Raw genomic sequence first — 19,703 nt, 5'->3', positions numbered from 1 at the left:
TTTTGACATTGACACTAGTTTTTTTTTTTGTTTTTTTTTTTAATGAACAATGAAACATGTAAATTACTCGGTTAGTTAATTTTTCACACCTGCTGTAGAGTACCAAATTAAAGGCCATATATAAGAAAGTTGTTGAATCTTCACAAATATCAAACAGCAATTAAAAGAGACCTTCGCTCTAAAAATCAGTCCTTTGGTGTGTCCATGCGTACACTTCCTCCCCATCACATCACAGACCCACCTTCCTCCTCCTCCTCCTCCTCCTCCTCCTCTTCCTCCTCCTCCTCCTCTTCCTCTTCCTCTTCCTCCTCCAGAGCGCAGTGATCGGCTGCAGCTCACAGTGAGACGAGCGCAGCGGCTGAGAGCATCGGAACAGGAACCCGTTTGGTTTTCTCCGCTGCTTTGACCCACTCTTTATTTTTTCCCCACCAACTGGAGGATAGAAACATCTCTAAAGGTAAACGAAGAACCACGTTTGCTTTGGCTTTCTTTAGTGTAAATACATGAAATGAATGTAAGCACTTTGTGTGCGTGCTGCGCGCAGTTTTCTATCCAGCGCGTTTTTCAGCTTTGGTTTTGCTGTAAGAGGCAGACATTGGTGTAGTTTGACGTGATTTAGAAATAGTTCGCCTCAGCTTTGGTAAAGTCTTTTTCATGACAAAGTGTTAGGGTTAGGGCTGTACATACTGTTTGCTGTTCTCCTGATCATTTTTCAGTGCAAGGGCACAGTGATGTGTGTTCATTTCATCATGAAAATCAAACTCCTTTAATATCTATTTTGTGCACTTGAATCGATTTTTGCGTTGATAAAGCTTGTTATTCATGAGAGCTTCTTTAAAGTCTCGTCGTCTTTACTTTCCACTCACGTTCCATCCCGGGATCAGAGGCGCATTTGTAGGCTGCAGGATGTGCCTGTGCTGTGCCGACCATGCATGTGAGCACCGTCTCCAACTTACTTTGGTAGACAATGTCAACCACAGAGACAAAGAAGGTTGAACTTGACAAATGTTCTCCCTGCTTGTTTTAAACTCTCTATGTAACACGTCTTTGGAGAATCAATATGCTCATTGTTTACAAATACCAGATTTATTACTTTTACGCACGGAATCTGCAACTTTACGCACAGCTTTGAATGTGTTTTTCATAATGCAAAGAAAGAAAGAAAATCTTCTCATACTCCAGCCTAGTTAAAAGACACATCACAGAACGTAAATACTGTATATTCAGAGTACTGCTGTAGCTCACTATGAGGACATGTATTAATGGTGCATGGATGAGAGTTTTGATGGATACTGGATAGTGAAGGACAAAGTCTGCCGGGGTGAAGTAGAACAACAGAGGGCAGTGTTAAGCAGCTTTGTGCAGCAGCGATCACACCTTGGCAGGTGTATTCTGATGAGAGGTGCAGTCCTCTTTTTAAATCTTGGGTAATGAATATACAAAAAATTGAAATATTAATGACAATGGAAGAAAAAAAAAAAAACCCAACAATAAGGTATATTACTTTATTGGTTTCCAGATTTTGGCGCGATTAAAAGTCAAGCACGTTTGAACAAGCTTTTATCTGCCAGATATTCAGTGGGAAGTGCTTTCAGAGAAATGAAATCCATTGCTGGCAGTTGTCAAGCTTTAAATTATTGCACCAACTTGACAAAATTATTCACTAAAATGATATTCTTCATCATCAGAAACCATCAGCAAATGTATTATTTTTTTTTTCCTCTTTTAACTCATCCTGCACTAGTTTTCATTTGTTGCTTTATATTGAGATTTAATCAAGTGCCAATTTCACTTTTTGTTTTATTCAAATTTATTAAACACTAATGATTCTCAAGGACAGCTGACAAAAAAGGTTAGATTTTATTGATAGTTTGTCTTTTTTGAGCCACCAAATTTATGGCAGTATTGATATTTTCCCATTTAATACAAGAAATTGTCCAAAGCATTGGAATTCACCTTTTTTTTATTTATTTTGATCCAAAAGCAGCCCTATTAACACAGCTCTTCATTCATCAGCACTTATCAAAGTGTCACAACTCAGACATTTTTTGAGTGATATTCAAATATTCGTACAAGTTTTGTGGGGTCTACACATGCTTGTCTTATGGATGATTAGCGCTTTTGTTGGTTGAAAAGCTGTTTGAGTATCCACAGTTGTGCTTTTCAAATGGAAAGCAGCTTTTCATCAATGATGAACTTAACAGATCCCAGAGGGGGTAAAACAGAGGAGAGCAGGAAAAAGGACACCAAATGGACACGTAGAAGCATCTCTGTGCTCACTTTTCCATTTTTTCGGCTTCACATTCTCTTCTCCTCTGCTTGTATCTCAATATTTTCTAATCATAACATTATTATTTCATCTTTTTAACAAACTAAATAGGTGTGAAGTAGATGTACCAGCTGCCTCTTCATCACAATTCTAATGATGAATTTTTAAAGTGTGTCTTGGGAATTAACTCTTTTGTCCGACATCACTTGAGAAAGGGGGGGAAAAAAAACGGATATTAAAGATTAATGTCGGGAGAACTTGATCAATCCTCTCGTCCATCTTATATTACCTCTTAAAGAGAAATGCAGCATGGTCAATATGGTCCGACCTCCACAGGTGTGAGTGTAGCCGAATGAAGTGATAACAGACAGATGCAGATAAGAAGAGTGGTTACGTTTGGTCTGATATTATATGGAGGGGACTGACTGGCAGTGCACACAGAATGCTATCAGCCAGTCTTTAATATGTTGGAACATTTCACGTAAAAAAAAAAAGCTTCCTGGAGATCTATCTCCACTCAAAAAATACATATGAATCGATGAATTGATAAATGGCATTTCACACGGTTCTATTCGAATACAATGTTATGGCTTAATGGAACAAAAATTAGTTTAAAAACAAGAAAAGTATAAAAGGGGTTGTTTTTTTTCCTCTTTTTTATTACAAAGCTCAGGGCTGATGTGGAAGTGAAGCAGAGAGATATTCAACTGTTAAAGAGGCCTTCACAAGCCGGAATCACATGGTAATTAGGTCAAGGCGTGCAGAGAAACAAAGCCGTCCACATGCAAAGGAGCAGGAAAACACGCTATGCTTCTGTTGAGAGGTTTTAAGGAGAACGACGAATGAAGAGAGATGCTTTCCTCAATGGGCTCCATAATTCAGAGAACCATGGCCGCTTTGGAGCATCTTTTTCTCCCTGCTATGCAAATATATGAATCCAGGTTCCTCAGACACTGGGGCTTGGGGACGGTAGGCATTGTTTCTCTATGTCTGGGGTCTTGATGAAGACACTATCAAGCTATGCCGCCTCAAATGCAGCTTGTGATGAAGTAGATCATCAGCTGCGGGTCCTGTACTGTTTTTAATGAATAGGATAATATTTGATATTGGATATTTGTACAAAGACGTGTCAGTTTCCCAGAAGTTTAATCATGTTTGGGATAAATTTATGCTTGTGGCCAAATCCTAAGCTGATATGGTTTTCCTCACCCCCAGAAAAGCTAACATAAGATATGATAAGATCATATTATGTTCATACTTGCATATGAGGGACAGACAGAAAGATTTGATCAATATTGTATAAAATGCTGTAAATGGAGTGACAACATGAAAATTGAGCCTTGACTTCACTTAAATTAAAATAGACAATGTCGGGAAATCGTGGAGTTGTGACAACCAGACAATTTGAGCTGTCAGCAGACGGAGGCCAGCGGTCTGAGGCAGTGGGTGGAAATGAATAATTCCACGACGTCTGTCTGTGTCTCCTGCCCCCCCCCACCCCCCCAGGATCTCATTCATTCTGGATGCAGAGTGCTCTTGGCGTGGCCTTCGCTCACTGTGTCTCTTACCCGACACACAATCTCTCTGTCTGTGAAATCTGATCCTGAACCTACTTTTCTGTGCTTTGTCTGCTACCTTGCTAATTAATGCTTGACTAGAAAGTCTAAATTTATCTGTGCACCATCATCATCATTATTAACAGTACTCGTCCACCTTAGCAATACTCTTATTATTTCAAACAAGCAGCAAAAGGCCACAAAAACATGATACGCAATCAGTTTTTTAATGAATACTTGTTACTTTTTAAATAATTGACTTAAGGGACTTTGTAGTATTATTCACATAAAAGAACGTGTTTTTTCCTCTCCTAAAAGGCCTAAAAGCAAATATAGGTTAGATAAAGCAAGCAATGGGGATCCACTCTGGTGTCTAAGATTTTAACAGCAGTAAATGTTTTCTGAGAATAAAAGAAAAGAGTCCCTTATCGAGCGTTTCCTTGGCGCCTGTTGCTTTGTTGTTTTTATTGTATTTCAGTATGTCTCATGTTGCCCTTTGGTTTTTAATCACAGATGTTAGGGTTAGAGTTAAGGTCTACTGCACTAATCATTTTTGGCAGCTTTAGGTTAAATCACATTTGATCACTATCACACACTATAAAACACATTGCTAAATATTTTGTTCACATTTATATGGATCGGGCTTCTTTACAAGAAAGAATTTCTTTTTGTTGCCAGTCTCATTGTGGCCCCTCTTGATATTAGGTGATGTGTGTGTGAGGGTGTGTGTTGTTGTAAAAAGCATGCGCTCATTCTTGGCGGTACGCATGCGTGCATGTCTGAACAATTTGATTTTTTTTCTCTTCTTTGTGTGCATGTGCAGCGGACGTGAAGGCATGTGCCTTTTCTCTTCGGTCCCTCCCGTGCTCGGCCCCAGCAAGGTTTAGGCAGGGGGATAATAAAAGGGGAGCCAGAGGAGGAGAGAGCACTTCCACAGTTGATTTGACCATTGTAAGGGGGGAGGAACCCTGTTTCCATTGATGCTGTAGATGCATGCCTGAAACCCCCAAGAAGCTTTAAGGAAGGGAGCTTATTCAAGGCTTGATGTGACCCGGAGGACTGGGTCGGAAGATGGGTGTTGAACCCATTGTGGGAATGGTGGGAACATTGTTCCTGCTCTGCTGCTTTTATACCACTTTGCTCTCCTGGATCTGAGGTTTTCTGTTTTTGCCTCAAATCTGGACATTCCAAGCTACTAGCTAGATGATGTGGTCACTGTTGTGGATGTCAAAGTTCACTTGGTGGTTTTATCCCAGTAAATCTAAACACATTCAATTAATACAAAATATTCTCCTTTATATTTGCAGATAACTAGGGATGTCCTGATCTAACTTTTTCACTTCAGATATGATGCCGATATTGCAGCCCTGAGTATTGGTCAATACCGAAACAATCCATTACTATGTCAGCACAAACTAACATACTTTAATTACTTATTTTGTAGTATGGAATGTTAGAATAGGCTTGAAGAAGTGATATTTTAACAGAGAACAATAGTCAGCAAAAGTAGGTATGAGGAAAACTGACCCATTTACAATTAAATAGAATAAATAAAAAAGACTTGAAGGCCTTGAAAAATAACCTCAAAACAGATAAAAACAAATTGTACTTTTATAGTGTAAAATAACAATTAATGTTTACTTTTATATTTAGTTCTATCAGCTGTCTATCAGCTGCTCGATAGAAGTGCTGGAGTGGAGTCTCGTATTGACTACATGTGGGAGTATTTGTTTCTCTTACACTATGCCAGGTTATCTACAAACTGTGGTTGGGAGGCCTGTTAAATTACTGAGTGAAAGTTTTACTACTCAGCTGTGGCTCGTTTCTGCTGGTGACAACAGCTCTGTTCGTCAGGCTAATTCTGCATTATGAGTGGGTGCAGAGAAGGTGATTTTTAATCCTCTCATAACATAACACGCACACAGAACCACAACAACAACAACAAAAAACTCTGCTTCCCACATTAAAAACAGACCTGTTACACCTCTACCTCCCACAATGCACCATTAAAGCAACAGGCCGTGCCCGTAACATATCTGAGATTTTAGATTGAGCTCGGCACAATCGCATCGGATATCATTTACACACTACTTTTTCACTGGAAAACGACAATCACATTCAAAATCTTGCACTATGTGTAATGTTTCATCTAGTGATTATGTTATCTTGTGATTGCAGAGCTTCATCTGGCTCAGATTGTTATGACTGCATTCAAATCTGAAAAAGCACCACTACAAAGACAGGTTCAGCCGTTGGTGTATCAGTCGAACTGGTGGTCAGTTTACCTGGTGACAAGTCCCGGCAGAAGATCTCCAATCACATGGCTGTGGGGGGTTATGTGCAAAATGTGAGGAGGACTTACCGGTTGGTGGTAGGGGTTGAACAGACTAGTCGACTAGTTGACTTTAGTGTTGTCTCGCGATTCTGTCTACGTGACGTCGACTAGTCGCAGTACCTGACTTTTGCCCAAGATGGTGGCGTAACACAGCAAACGAGGGGGAAGACCTCTGTTGTGCCAAAATCTGTGATCTGAAAAAATCTGTGACCACAGGTGGCGACAATTCCAACCCCTGTGGCTTCTTGGTGGACTTACTCCCCCTTAAACACGTTTTTAATTCTTCTCTAGTCTGCATTTACTTCACCCACCAGAGCATCACGTTTAAGGGGGAGTAAATTTGTCCTCAATAGCAACGTAGAGGTTTAGGACTCTTCTTCTCTACCGCCGAGAAGCCGCAGCGGTCACAGATTTTTTCGGGTCACAGACTTTGGCACAACACCAACTTCGGTGAAGGAAGCCGAAGTTACCGTAAAAACAGCCCAAACAAAGTCTAAACGCCCAGCTCTTAACAGTTACCATAGACTCACGGTAGGCGAAGCAGCAGAGTTTACATAGCTTCTATCTGTGTGATCAGAGAGGTAATCGGTTTGCTGTAAACCTCCAAACATGACTTAGATTAAGATGCATTGGCATCTCTTGGGTTATTTGTCTGCTGATATTTGATCACTGGTAGAATATAGAGCGAGATTGTAATGAGTGTTTTCAATATTTCTGTTGTGCTTTTGATGATATGGTAATTTGGTTTGACATTGCAGCAGCACTATTCACTTTGGAGACTATTAGCGTTGGCAGATCAGAGCTCCTGATATGTTTACCTAAAGTTTTATTAGCCTTGGTTTGTGTCCAGTGTCTGACTTTGATTAACTGCATCTGACCGCTCATATAACTGGCTCATTAGAGGCCGCAGCGCATGCATCTCTGTCAGACAGCAATCTGTTGTTTGTGCCTGTTTTTTCTAAAATGTACATTTGTGTGTATTTCAGCTTGGTTGTGTATATGTGTAGTAAGGCCAGGAAATCAGCACTTAGCAAAAGCAGGCAGCTGGCCTCCAATTCACAAGTGCCCACAGCCCTCGATTCTTGCAGCATGTATAATTTGACGAGCACATGTCAGGCTGGGATTTGCATTTGAGTTGAATAATTTTGCAACATTAGACGCAAGTTAATGCAGTTGTCCCTCAGCTTTGTGACGCTTTCAATGTCACGATTTTTGTGACGGTCGATCACAAAAATTATATATTACAAAAATCCAACTCAAATCAACAGAAATTCATTAAAAAACGTTTTTTTCAATGCCTAATTTCTATATTAATATTTTTTTTTTTGTAACAAACTTATCTTAACATGATTTATTCACCTGGCAAGACATAATGTTGCATTTCTGCAGGTACCAGAATGAAATACAAAGAGTTGAAGAAATATTTCTGATATGAATCACTCTACCCTGTTTTTATAGGGAAATGTGTTGTGACACGTACATCATGAGCCTGAACTGTGAAAGAAATAGAAGCTTCAACAAAAACTCATCTTCTGCTTTAGAATCACATAAAGAGGATCTTCTATCGTTCATTGTTTGCAAAGCATTTTTCCCTCTTTTGATCATAGTAGTAATAAAGGTTCGACCTTCTGTTTTGACCCTCTCGGAAAGATTTCAGATTGTAGGATTAAAAAGTATCAGCCTTAGCAACAAGCTAATTACCTGACCAGTGCTCAAAGCAGAAAACCTATTGAAAGGAAATGGAAAAACACATTGAACCATTTTTACAAAAAAGAGCCAATCAGTGAGTGCAGACTATTCAGTTAATTAATCAAGTCTCTTTTGGCTCTTTGGCTGCAGTGTATGTAGTGAGCCTCAGTGTACCTATACAATATGTAGAGTTTGGTTTGTTGTTGGCTTTGGTAACTATGACAACAAAAGTGGCTCTCAGCGGGGGCAAAAGGGCCTGTTTCAGATGGAAGCAGACGGCGAGAGGAGTGCGATAGTGATTGATGTCTCAGCTGAAACAACAGCAACTCTTAGCTCTGCTGTTTCCTTCAGAAGAGCAACAACATGTTCTTTCACTGCTGTTTATTTTGTTTAATTAGGATTACTTCAATATTGTTAATATCAATGACGCCTCCTTTTTACGTTGGGTAATGAAGATGGGAATTCATCAAAACAGAAAGAAACACTAAGTCACCTGCATGTGTCTTTAAAAGCCCATTAACTCCATCCTGGTATCTATCTGGTATTGAAAGTTCTTATCAAACCTCTCTGAGAGCCTTTGAAAGGTGGGGCTCACAGTAAACTGGAGGGAGTTGTGTGGTGCTATCCCAACCATGCTGCGTGTTAACAAGAATGAGAATTGATGGAAGACCGCGGGCCAAACATCTGGGCTCCAGAGATAAGGAGCCAACCCTGTTTCACCTTCTCCCCCAACGAGAGTCACTATGTGGACAGGAGTGAGGTGTAGAGGATGGAAAGCATTTTAATGCGGCTGTGGGCTTAGTAGTGTTGTCTTTATATCTATAGATTCTACTCTTTTATTTTTATTTTTATAATTAAATAAATGGTTATCTCCATTTAAAAAACCCAAATTACTTTGCTGGCTTGCCATCACTTATAATGTCTTGTACCAGAGAAGAAGAGGAAGTTGTGTTTATATAAAAACAGTTTTTAAGTGTTGTGTCCATGCATTACAAGTTCTTCCTTACAACGAAGATGTCAGAAAGTTTACAGATAAACGAAACCCTTTAAAAGCCTTGTAGAAAATTTACATTTCACAGAATTTTACCAAAAAATTTGACGTTTTTTCCCCTGCTTAAAACAAATGTATTTGGTATGGTCTAGTGCTGTTGGTTGATCCTTGTCCAACTCTTGACATTTTAATCAACATATTTCAATTTGGCATATTTTGACATATAAAAATGTAAGAATGACTGCCCTGAAACCCAGATATTGCATTGAATTTTGCAATTGGCTGAAAATGGAAGTTTGTGTGGCTTCTCACATCACGAAACACCAATGACCCCGCCCCTTCCATAAAAACTAGCACCTCTCGACTCTACAATCTTGGCATGTCGGTTGGATTGAGAGGAACTGTGAATAAATGGTGAATATTGAGGTGGTCGTTAGCATAGCAGTGATTGTTCTTTGTAGATTGTGTGTGTCTTAACTGGAGCACGTGGTAGAGGGGTTGTCTTCTGATCAAGAGGTTTGGGGTTTGATTCCAAAGTGATACCTGGGTTGACTATGTGATCACTTACCCAAGAAGATTTACATCTGAATAAACCAAGATATAAATGTGCAAACTGGGAAGTCTTCATCTTGCATTGTGTAGTTTTTTTGTTTTTGTTAAAAGTATCCACCTCAAACCTTTGCAGTGCCTGATCCTGCTTTAGCTTCATACCCCCTCCTCTCCACAGTCCAATACTGAAAGTCCATTAGAGCTTCTTTTGAGCATCTTTTTTTCTATGTGGGTTTTCACACATTTTCCCCTTTTCGTCCTCTTTTCACCACCACTCCCCCGTGACACTGGCTAAAAGGCTCCCCTGTTGGTCTGCAATGCTTTAGTGTGTGTGTGTGAACACTGTGTACTGTGGTTAATGTAAAGATAAGGAGGAAGCCTCTTTTTCTTTCTACTAATCCCCACACCAGGAATCTAACGCTACACCCATCAGAGACAGTATGCTCTCTCAGACCTAACCCTCTGCCCTGCTGCCTTTCATAGTCAGCCATGCTAAAATACCCAGAGTGCACACACTATGCACAACTTTGTAAAGACAAGATGGATCAGCTCCTGACATATACACACATTTCTTTGTGTATTCATTCAGACGAAGGAGGTAACGTTACCTTGCTATTTTTCCCCTGTCTTGGCTACTTCACTCGACCCCAGTGAAATACCTGAAGGCTGAGACTTGAGCGACTTGTTTGCCAAATGCCAAAAAACGACGGATACTTTTAGCAGTGCAGTAGTGCAGCTCTTCCTGGCCATGTGTAAATCAGCTGCTGGGAGTTTGATGTCTTAGTAAATGTCTGCCCCTGCTCACACCAGATTGCTTTTGCTCGTCTTGGCCAGCAGCCCCATTCATCACCAGCCTCAGTGAAGTCTTTTCTAAAACGATGGCTGCACTCCCACTTGTGGGATTAGATGTGTAGTGTGTCTAAATGGCATATTTATGGTTAAGTAGATAGCCGGACATAGCAGGAGAAGGGAGAACGTAAAACTAATATGCCATAGCTGCTCAAGTTAGTCATTCTTTTGGGTTTCTGTCTCATTGGTGTATGTTAGGTAGTGGTGACCTTTGACATGTGGACTACTGTGATTTCTTTAAGTGTGCACTGCCTTCCTTTCCTACTCTATCAGCTGGGATACACTCCAACTCCGATAAGGATAAGTGAGTACAAGATAAATGAACGGACGTTTAGGGATGAAAAATGTATGTAAGACATGGATGGAAGCCAACATGCTGTTTCACTTATGGTTCTCTGTTTATTCTTTTATCGGTCAATATTAATGCTACGGTGACTTTATTTAATATAGTGTTTATCATTACCTAAGTAATGGTAGAGCACTTTAACTGATTACACACATCATCAGCCAATCATGCACAAACACATATGACGCTAATAGAGCGGCCATGGCTTCATTGGGAATGACTTGGACGTCAGTGTTGTGTCCAAGGACACTTTAACACAGGTGTGGTAATTATGGAAATGCTCAACCTACTGCACAAACTCAGCTACAGCTGCCAAAAATCCATCAGTGTTTTTTTTTCACCATCTGAGGTGATCTGCATTTTCTGGCAATAATGATCGTAATATTGCAAAAAAATCTGTCATATGACTCCAGCAGCTCTGCTGATCATCAATAGTGTTACTTGAATACATGCTGCGCTCCCTATTCTTCTGGAGGGCTCATATAAATGATAGCAAGAGCAAAAAGGCAGAAAATAATCCTCAAACGTATAGATTGCAGACATGTTCAAAAAGTTCAGAAAACAAATGAAAAAGTAGATACTGTAGTTGGATTCAAAGTTTGAAGCATTTTCAACTACTTTCTATGCAGATGACCAAACAAATTGACAGTAAGAAAAAAAAAAAATACGGATCACAATGTTCTTTTAAGGCATGATTCATCACCTGTCTGCTGTCAAACTGCAGACTAGCTTTACTTCATTTGAACTTTGGCTGCTGAAATCAAAATGTAAAATAAGTCCTGAGTCTCAGAATAAATGATCAGATTATATCATTAAAAAGTGACTCAGCATTTACAAACCAGTCTTTCAAGTATATTGGCAGAAACGTTGGAAAGCAGTCAGCGGTGTACAGGATTGATGAGCTGCTGTACACCAGAAGTGCAACATTAACACCTGAATACTAAGTTACAGTGTGTGTGTGTGTGTGTGTGTGTGTGTGTGTGTCGCAACCTTGTGTCATTTTCAGAACAATCATGCAGCTCATGTTGATCATTGCACCATCGTAAAAAGTAAAGACTTTTCACTGAACTGGGGCCAGACAGCAGGCTGGCACAAGCTGGGCTTTTGTGTAAAAAGGACACAAAAATGTTCTCTGTGATCTCACCTTGGAAGAAGATCATTTGCTTTGGGGAGTTCGTAAGAAGTAAATATGAGGATGTGTTGATGAGAGTAGGGTGATGTGGGTGATGATAACTAAGAACACCCCATTACCACTGTACTGATCGTCTGAACGCTTGGCACTGGGTCGTGAGTACTTGTACAGTATATACGACCCTGCAATTGGCTGAGACTACTACACATAAACAAATGCCAATAAGTCAATATGATCCCTGGCCTTGTTTTGTTTGGCTGAGCTCTATTCTCACTAAACACTGAATATACTGCAGGGTTACCGCCAGCGCCGTTGAGCATAGGGGCCCCCAACATTATAATTTTGCCATTGCCCTCCGTCGGGGAGCAATGGCATCCCCCATGTTGAGTTTTCAGCAACGTAGGCGGGATTTTCTGTAGTTTTAACCTCTTTAATCGGGTACCGTTGTAATAATTGTTGCACACCTGGACACAAAAGGGACTTCCAGGTGCACACAAGTTATTTTAACTCTCTTTTTAATCTGAATAACCGAAAAACACATACATCAGCTGCACCGACTATTTCATACAGGTGATTTGCTCGGATGCTCCAGTCTTTCCCTGAGGACCCCTGCCACTACTAAGCTGCCCCCGACTGTGTGATCCTCCGCTTGGTAATCGTAATCACAGTCCAATATAAACAGTGTGCTTCAACCAGACGTAGCGTTTAGTGACACTTGAAGCTGCTCGTCATGTTTATAACTCACAGCTGGTCATTCTACATGCGAGGGCACGGATGTGAATACTGTCTGGGTGAAATGTGTTCAGGCTTAAAAAGACATCGGCTTCATTCGGGTCGGAGAAGTTCGGGCCGCGTTCTCTCGGGCCGGGTCGTCTTTTCTCGCCCCGATTAAAGCTCCAATGTGTGCATCCTTTGTGTGTGTGTGTGTGCGCGCGTGGGTCCTCCGCGTATCAGAATCACAATTCCTTATTAATTCCAGGGGAAAAATGCTTTCGTTAGAGCCACTTAAGAAGATAAAAGAATAAAATGTTTAACAAAGACGAAAGAAAGAATAAATGTTAATAATAGTGTATAATTAGGTAAAAGACGGTTAAAAAAGGTTAAAAATTAGGATAAATGTGGTGGTGTGTAGCTCAGTGGGTTGAGTGCTCGCCCCATATACAGAGGCTGTAGTTCCTCACCTGCAGCGGGTCCAGGTTCGATTCCCGGCCTGGGACCCTTTCCTGCGTGTCATTCCCTCCTCTCTCTGTCCCCCTTCCTGTCAAGCAACTGTCATATAAAGGCCACTAGAGCCCAAAAAATCCTTAAAAAAAAAAAAAAAAAAAAAAAAAAAAAAAAATTAGGATAAATGTGTATGTGTGTGCGTGTGTGTGTGTGTCCTCTGCGCGTGTGAGTAAAGTAAGGCTGGAACCAAAGATAAAAAAACCCAAACCTAGCTTTACTTCACTAAATTAGGTCCTCTGGGAGTTATACATTTCAAAATTTCCTGCGTCGGTGGCACTCGCTTGCGCACCACGTGATCAACTATGCTGTGAAAAATTCTGGTGAGAACCCTGTACCACAAGTGACATTCTCAAAACATAAAGTGCACATATCATGACACAGAGAAGAACATTCTGTCCATGAAGACAGGATTATTCTATCCTTATATATGTATACAATATCGGTATATATGTACAGTATATGATATGTTGTGAAACTTAACACTCGACAATTTAAATTGTCGTGTGGAATCGCGACCATATTGTTACGGCTTGTTTTTATTTCTTTATATTCCTATTGACATGAAAAGGTCAGATAAGAGACCTGGTCATTTATCCAACTGCAAATGTCTTTTTTTTCCTTTCGAAATATCCTATTGCATCGTTATCCTGAATCTATTATCATCCTTCGTTTCTTGAACTCAGCGTATCATCCTGTCCCTAAATACTAATAATAAAGAAATGGCTTTCCTTAGTATCTGAATACATCTTTTTCTTCCTTCTTTTCCTTCTAGCTGTTCCCTCCAGGGGTTACCACAGCAAACACTCAAACCATTATTCTGAGCTTACACTTATTCAGGATTCAAAGAAATCCCGAGCTCGATTAAGCAAAGGAACAAGGAAAGTGTCGCCTTTTTTTGGGTGGTCAGAAAAATCTTTAGAACAATAATATTTGTTTCTGTTTTGGCTGAAGCGCAGCACTCTGCCACCCTCGATGTCTTCTTTTGCTTTGACCGCCTGCCCTTGTTGGCATCACGCCCAGACACCCTTTGGCCATTTGCAAACCTGCAGTGATGATGGCCACTTCCACGTGTCTTTGGCTTTGCTGAAGACAAGCTTGCATTCATTACTGCTGCACAAATGACAGAGGGCTGCTCTCATTCACGGGCTAGAGGGATAACAAAGACGAAATGCGTTGGTGTGATCTGGGGACGGCCAATTTGTTTCAAACAGAAAGAATCTTTAAGGTGTATGCTGTCTTCCCATGTTGGTTTCTTTCTTGACCCTTTTATCTCATCAAGATTTGTCTTTTTGCCAAGAAAATAGTGAGCAGACGATCTGACTGAGAGGTTTGCAGCAGCTCCTTTGTTCTAAAGTGATTTGTATTAGCAGGTGGTTCTTCACTTCTTTGTTCTTTCATCATTTGTCTGTTTTGGATCTGTTTCATTTAGCAGCGTTTTTTCAGAAATCTGTGGAACGCTCTCTGTCGTCTTGTATTTCGCATGAGATGCTGTTCTCAACAGGGACGTGTGACAACCCTTTTAGTAGAATATTTTGTTGACAACGTTGCTCCTTGTTCTGTGAATGTGCACTTCTATTTGTCGCGCCTGCGGTTTTGGATGAATGCGAGTCTGTGTCAATCCATTTTCTTATTCCTGCTCCAAATTTCAATTTAGATAGGCTCTTGGTGTTTGATTTGATAGTCAGCTTGAACTGATGCACTGAACCATTTTGTAAATCAAAATAGATTGAGCTTTTCTTTAACGGTGACACACAGAAAGAATTTTGCTCATTTTTAGTTAGAGAGACACTTACACACTCGGAGTCACACAAATGCACCCATTTTATCCTCCATTGTGTGTATTGTGAAGGAAATTCTTGGTCTGCTGATGGACTAATCAACCAGAGGCAGAGGAGATTTAAAACTGTAATGTCTTATGTTTTAGTAACTGGGGCTGCTACGGAAGAGATGGTTTAAGTTAAAGGTTTGATTCCAAGTTTACTTATCCATGTGTCAAAGTGGCCTTGGGCAACGAACCTAAAGTTGCTTCCAATGGAGAATTTCCACTTTGCATGGCTGTTTTGTGTGAGTGATCAAGTTCATGTAGCTTAGTGATGTCAGTGGAAATGACAGTGATAGTGGCAGAATCAGTTCTCAAGCTTTACGTGATTTTCTTTAAATTCACGTTAAAGCAGATACAGAAGCTGTTTAGACGCAATGCCTAGTTTAAACTTTACGGCTTACACAAGATTAACTTCATTTGTGTTTTAATTATGTTAAGCTTGTTATATTTTCTGTGGTAAACGCACAATGTAGTGCAGCATCAACAACACATCGTCTGTTTGGGGGGAAAGGGTCACTTTTTGTAAGTCAAAGGGGCAGGTCTACTAAGATCTCAAATAATGGGCGCAAAATCTTTGACGTGCTTAAATACTTTGGATACGCTATTTCCTTACTGGCTGCGGCTCAGCTACTAAGATTGTAATGCAAACTGGTGTCACGGACTGAGATGACCTCGTACTGAGATTAATTATGAGCACATATGCGCATGCAACCTTAACCCTAGCACTAACCCTAACCTAATCCAATAAACTAATAAGACACGTCCGTTCACTTTGAAAACAAAAATAAACAAAACTGAATTATTATTATTTTTTAGCAAAAATTTATTTTCCGGTAGTGCGCATGCAATATGCTTATAATCGAACTCAGTGTTTGTGACACCGATGGGCATGCAGACAAGGCTGACACCGCCCTATTTAAATGTGTAAAGTGTTCAACATGAAGAATGGAGGGCTGCAGAGTCGGCAAAAGCGCAAAATTTATTTTGATGCTGTTGAATTGGTAGCCTGGCAATAAGCCACACCCACTTTCTTACTGTTTGTAATAAAGTTGGTACGGTAGTGCCGCCGTTTCTGCTCACTTCGGCGGTTCGAAAGAAGCCGAGCCTACAGAAAGAACATCATATCTCCTGTGCCAAGCATTGTCAAAACAAATATAGCGCCCACCACAGAGAAGATGTTCAGAGCTGCGCTCTACTACTGCTTTAAAATACCTGGATATATCGTTGAAACCACAACAAGAAGAGGCTATAAAAGCGTAAGTCTGTACCGTACTACACGCCATTTTCCTCTGCCACCTCGTTTAGGGAAAAAGATTTACGCTTGTCGCGCTATTGTTGTCAGGTCCGCTCTTTGTATGATTGGTTACTTTGCGTGTGTTTGTCCCACCCTGCTCAGCCCCCCAGAACTCAAGCACCTTGTGAGCGCTTCCAGACTAATCACTTGTATTAAACATTGAATAATACAAGGAGATTAGGATGGATTCCAGGCTATTGAATATGAGATACTAGTGCAGGTGCAGTTCTCTCTCTGCTCTGATCAGATAACTGCACAAACTTGTTAATTGAATGGACTTAAACACGTTTGTAAGGATCTTACGGTCTTTGTCGCACTCCTCAAATTGGCCTGAAAGAAGCACCTTGGCAATGGTTAGAAACTGATCTATTGATGACATTGATCCTGAGTTGCTGCAGTAACAAAGAAAGCATTCTGCAGTGTTGAAAGATGAGCTACCGTCCTTCACCCAGGAGGTCAGAGCTGTTATCCGTGTGGTGGGACACTCGGGTCACTGGTGAGAACATCACACAGCTGGTCAGCACTGATTCTGGGCTGACACTCACCATCAATGCTTTGGCAAGAGCGGTTGGCGTTGGTCTAAAGCTCAGATCCTCTTCTGTGCAGCCAGGACATGAAGAAGTGGCAGGGTGCAGGAGGATCAGCGAGCTCAGCTGCAGGTGCACAGCACTAAGGGAAGGCACGGGTGCAAAACCCACACTGCCAAGTATTGGGCAGCTGTCTGTCACTGGTGGAGTGGGTCATCCAATAATCGTCAAATTATTTTAGAATCCAAAAATTTTACCCCAAGCATTAAACATCCGCTCTTTTTGTTGCCTTTTGTGTCACTGTTTTCTCTTTGCAACATTCACTGCAGCCCCCACTGTGTGTAAAGCTGTGACAGTTACCACCTGCCTTTGGAACCTGCAAAATGTATGCACAAAAACACGTACTGCAAACGTTCTAGGTTTGATAAATTCTACATGAATTTATTTGCATTTTCTCCTCCTCAATATTTAGCGTGCAACAGCTGTTTCGCCCACATTGCATATTCATCACAGACATGCAAACATGCTAAATGGATGCTTGACACACATAATCCCTCTCTTATTGCATGGGTTTGTATATATCAGCTCACTTAGTGACGTTTGCACACAATTTTACAAGTGCCGACCTTTAGTAAACCCGCCCTAAAGTGCCCAGAGGAATTAGAAAACTGTTTGACTAATTATATTTTCAGGTCTTCCTTTGTAAAGCTTGATAATGGGCTCTAGCTTACATTACATTTGGCGATTCCTATTGTACTCCAAATGTCAACATAAAGCCTGAATGTGCTGTTTCATGTTGACCTAAAAACATCTAAAGCACAGCGGCTAGCGCTGTAATATTAAAACAGAATTATTTATTAAAGGAAATCTATCAGTGAGAGATAATATGTAGATTCACTAACCATGTTTGGGTTTCTGTGATGCCTGATACAGAACAACGACCTCACAGTTATGCAGGATTCAGAGGTGAAACAAAATGGCCCAGGTCCAACCTGACAGCATTTCTCTGATACTGAGGCTGGAGGGCAGGGCTTTCTGCTGTGCTATTGTATCCGTGTGTGTTTGTCTGTGTGCCTTTAGCCTCTGTGATTCAATGTCATGACTTTAAGTCTCTAGGGACAACAAAACAGTTTGCTGGCACATGGATGTGAGGAAGACTTGAGACATCCCAAGCTTTTCCTGCAGTGCTACTTCCCTGCTCTGTTTTTTCCACACTCTACCACACCACAGGTGGAGGATTTCAAAGCCAATTGTAAAGCAAAGGCAGAACGATCTGAAAGGAAGGTCTCTGAGAAGAACGGAAAGGGAATCTTTTTGTAGCCTGATGATCATGGGGTGGATTAAATGTGCTTCAGTTTTATTCACAGGAAACTACTTTTCATCTTCTCCATTTACGAAAGAGTCCATTTATTCACATCAGTTGAGTTTAATACTAAATTGATGCTTAAAACTTAAAAGTGTATCTGAAGAAAATTGCCTACCCTAGCTTTAAACTCTTTTTGATGTATTTTAAATAGTTGTGCCACAATTTATTATCAATGGAAGAGGAACATTTATACGTACACATATTATGTTTGCTATATACAGTATCATTAGAAATTAAATTCACAAAAGTTTTTGTGTACTCTCTGATATGTTTTGGTACCCATAAGCAAAAACGTACCCCTGGTTGGGAATCACTGTTGTACAGGATAGGCTAGTATAGACAACAAGACATTACATTTGACTAAAAGACTGTTAGTTTGACTTGACTTACACACAGTTTGCGAACTATACCGCGGCCATGGGGGGCTCACTTATATTGGGGGCCGACCTCTGCGCGTGCCTCTGAGAAGTGCGCACCTCGTGACGTCCCGTGCCCATCAAGCATAAACCAATCTCTTATTACAAGCCTGTACGTCTGCTTGGCTTCTGTAAGCACCTGTCACATCCAACCTACACACATGCATCAAAACTTAATTAAACCTAAATCTAAACCAAAACATGTCAACCTGTCTACCAGGATCAAGTCTGCATCAACATGCGCAAAATAACTTCTGAAATACTATAACGCGAATCAACAAACCAATCAATGACAAAACACACACAACCATCATATTAAAAAAAAATAAATAAAAAATTGGCCAGGCTGTGTAACCTGGGCTCGAGACTGCGACCAAAATGGTCGCATATGCGCGTGTTTTTTCAGTGTGTTGCGAGTGGAAATTTTATCTGGTCACATTCGTGCGAGTGCGTATGGGTGACCTTATTTTGGACGGAGCGGCTGAGCGCTTCATCACGTCCCACAGAGTGCACCTCTCTCTCTCTCGCTCTGCGCTGTGGGTTAGGAGATGGTGCGCGCTCATGTAACTTGGCTGCGGGTAATACAATGATGAATGCGCTGAGTATAAACACCAATGCGCTCCCTTGGAGTGCGCGCGGTTCGTGTCAGGCCAGATGTTCAGCTGTGGTTCTCTCAGGGCAGGGGTCTGCAACCTGCAGCTCTGGGGCCTAATGTGGCCCTTTGACTCTTTTGCAATGGCTCCCTATAGCTTAAAAAAAACTATTGAAATTGAATTTCTCTAATGGGGGTCCATTAAGATCCACAAAAAGGAGGCCGTTTTTGCGCAGTTTATTGCGGGTTTTGCTGCAGTGTCATTGATGGCAGAAAACCCCCTCTCACACTCTGATGAGGAAGGGAGATTTGTTCTGCTTGCTGTACAAAGCTTTTCTAGTGTTTTACCTGGTGGTTTATTTTACAACTTCCAGTCGTGGAACTCATCCACTGCCTCTCTAGCTGACTCAGCAACTTTTTTTTTAGCAAGTGTCTACTTGGCCAGAAGTGCTTATTCAGGGGTTTTAATATGTGGACAAGGTCTGATTCCGGCATTCGCTTTTTAAGGCCGTCAATCACAGACTGCTCAAGCGCAAATGGTCCAGCGTGGTCTTTCTTTTTTGTTTCCGGTCTGACTTAAAGTGACAATTAAGGCATAGCGCCCCCACGCTTCAAGAACTGCATGCAGGCATTCTTTATTAAAGATGCAGTCTGCAACTCTTATAAAAGTGACTTTTTGTTATATTTGCTAAAGCTGTCACTATGTAAGGACAGCTTTACATGAAACTAGTAGTTTGTGTAAAAAA

The 19,703-nt window shown here is 40.9% G+C and overlaps 1 protein-coding gene across 7 annotated transcripts in view; it reads left to right on the top strand.

Moving 5' to 3' along the window:
* Positions 1–328: 328 nt before the first annotated feature.
* The window catches only part of sema5ba (sema domain, seven thrombospondin repeats (type 1 and type 1-like), transmembrane domain (TM) and short cytoplasmic domain, (semaphorin) 5Ba), a 239,119-nt gene continuing 219,744 nt past the window's right edge, over positions 329–19,703 (top strand). For all 7 annotated transcript variants that reach the window (XR_003672616.1, XM_028435492.1, XM_028435496.1 and 4 more), the window contains exon 1: positions 329–457. The gene's annotated coding sequence lies outside the window, so the exon portion shown is untranslated. The remainder of the gene's footprint in view (positions 458–19,703) is intronic.

Source organism: Gouania willdenowi, chromosome 21 (genome assembly GCF_900634775.1).
Source record: "Gouania willdenowi chromosome 21, fGouWil2.1, whole genome shotgun sequence".
Taxonomy (NCBI): domain Eukaryota; kingdom Metazoa; phylum Chordata; class Actinopteri; order Blenniiformes; family Gobiesocidae; genus Gouania; species Gouania willdenowi.
This window is presented reverse-complemented; position numbering and strand designations above follow the sequence as displayed.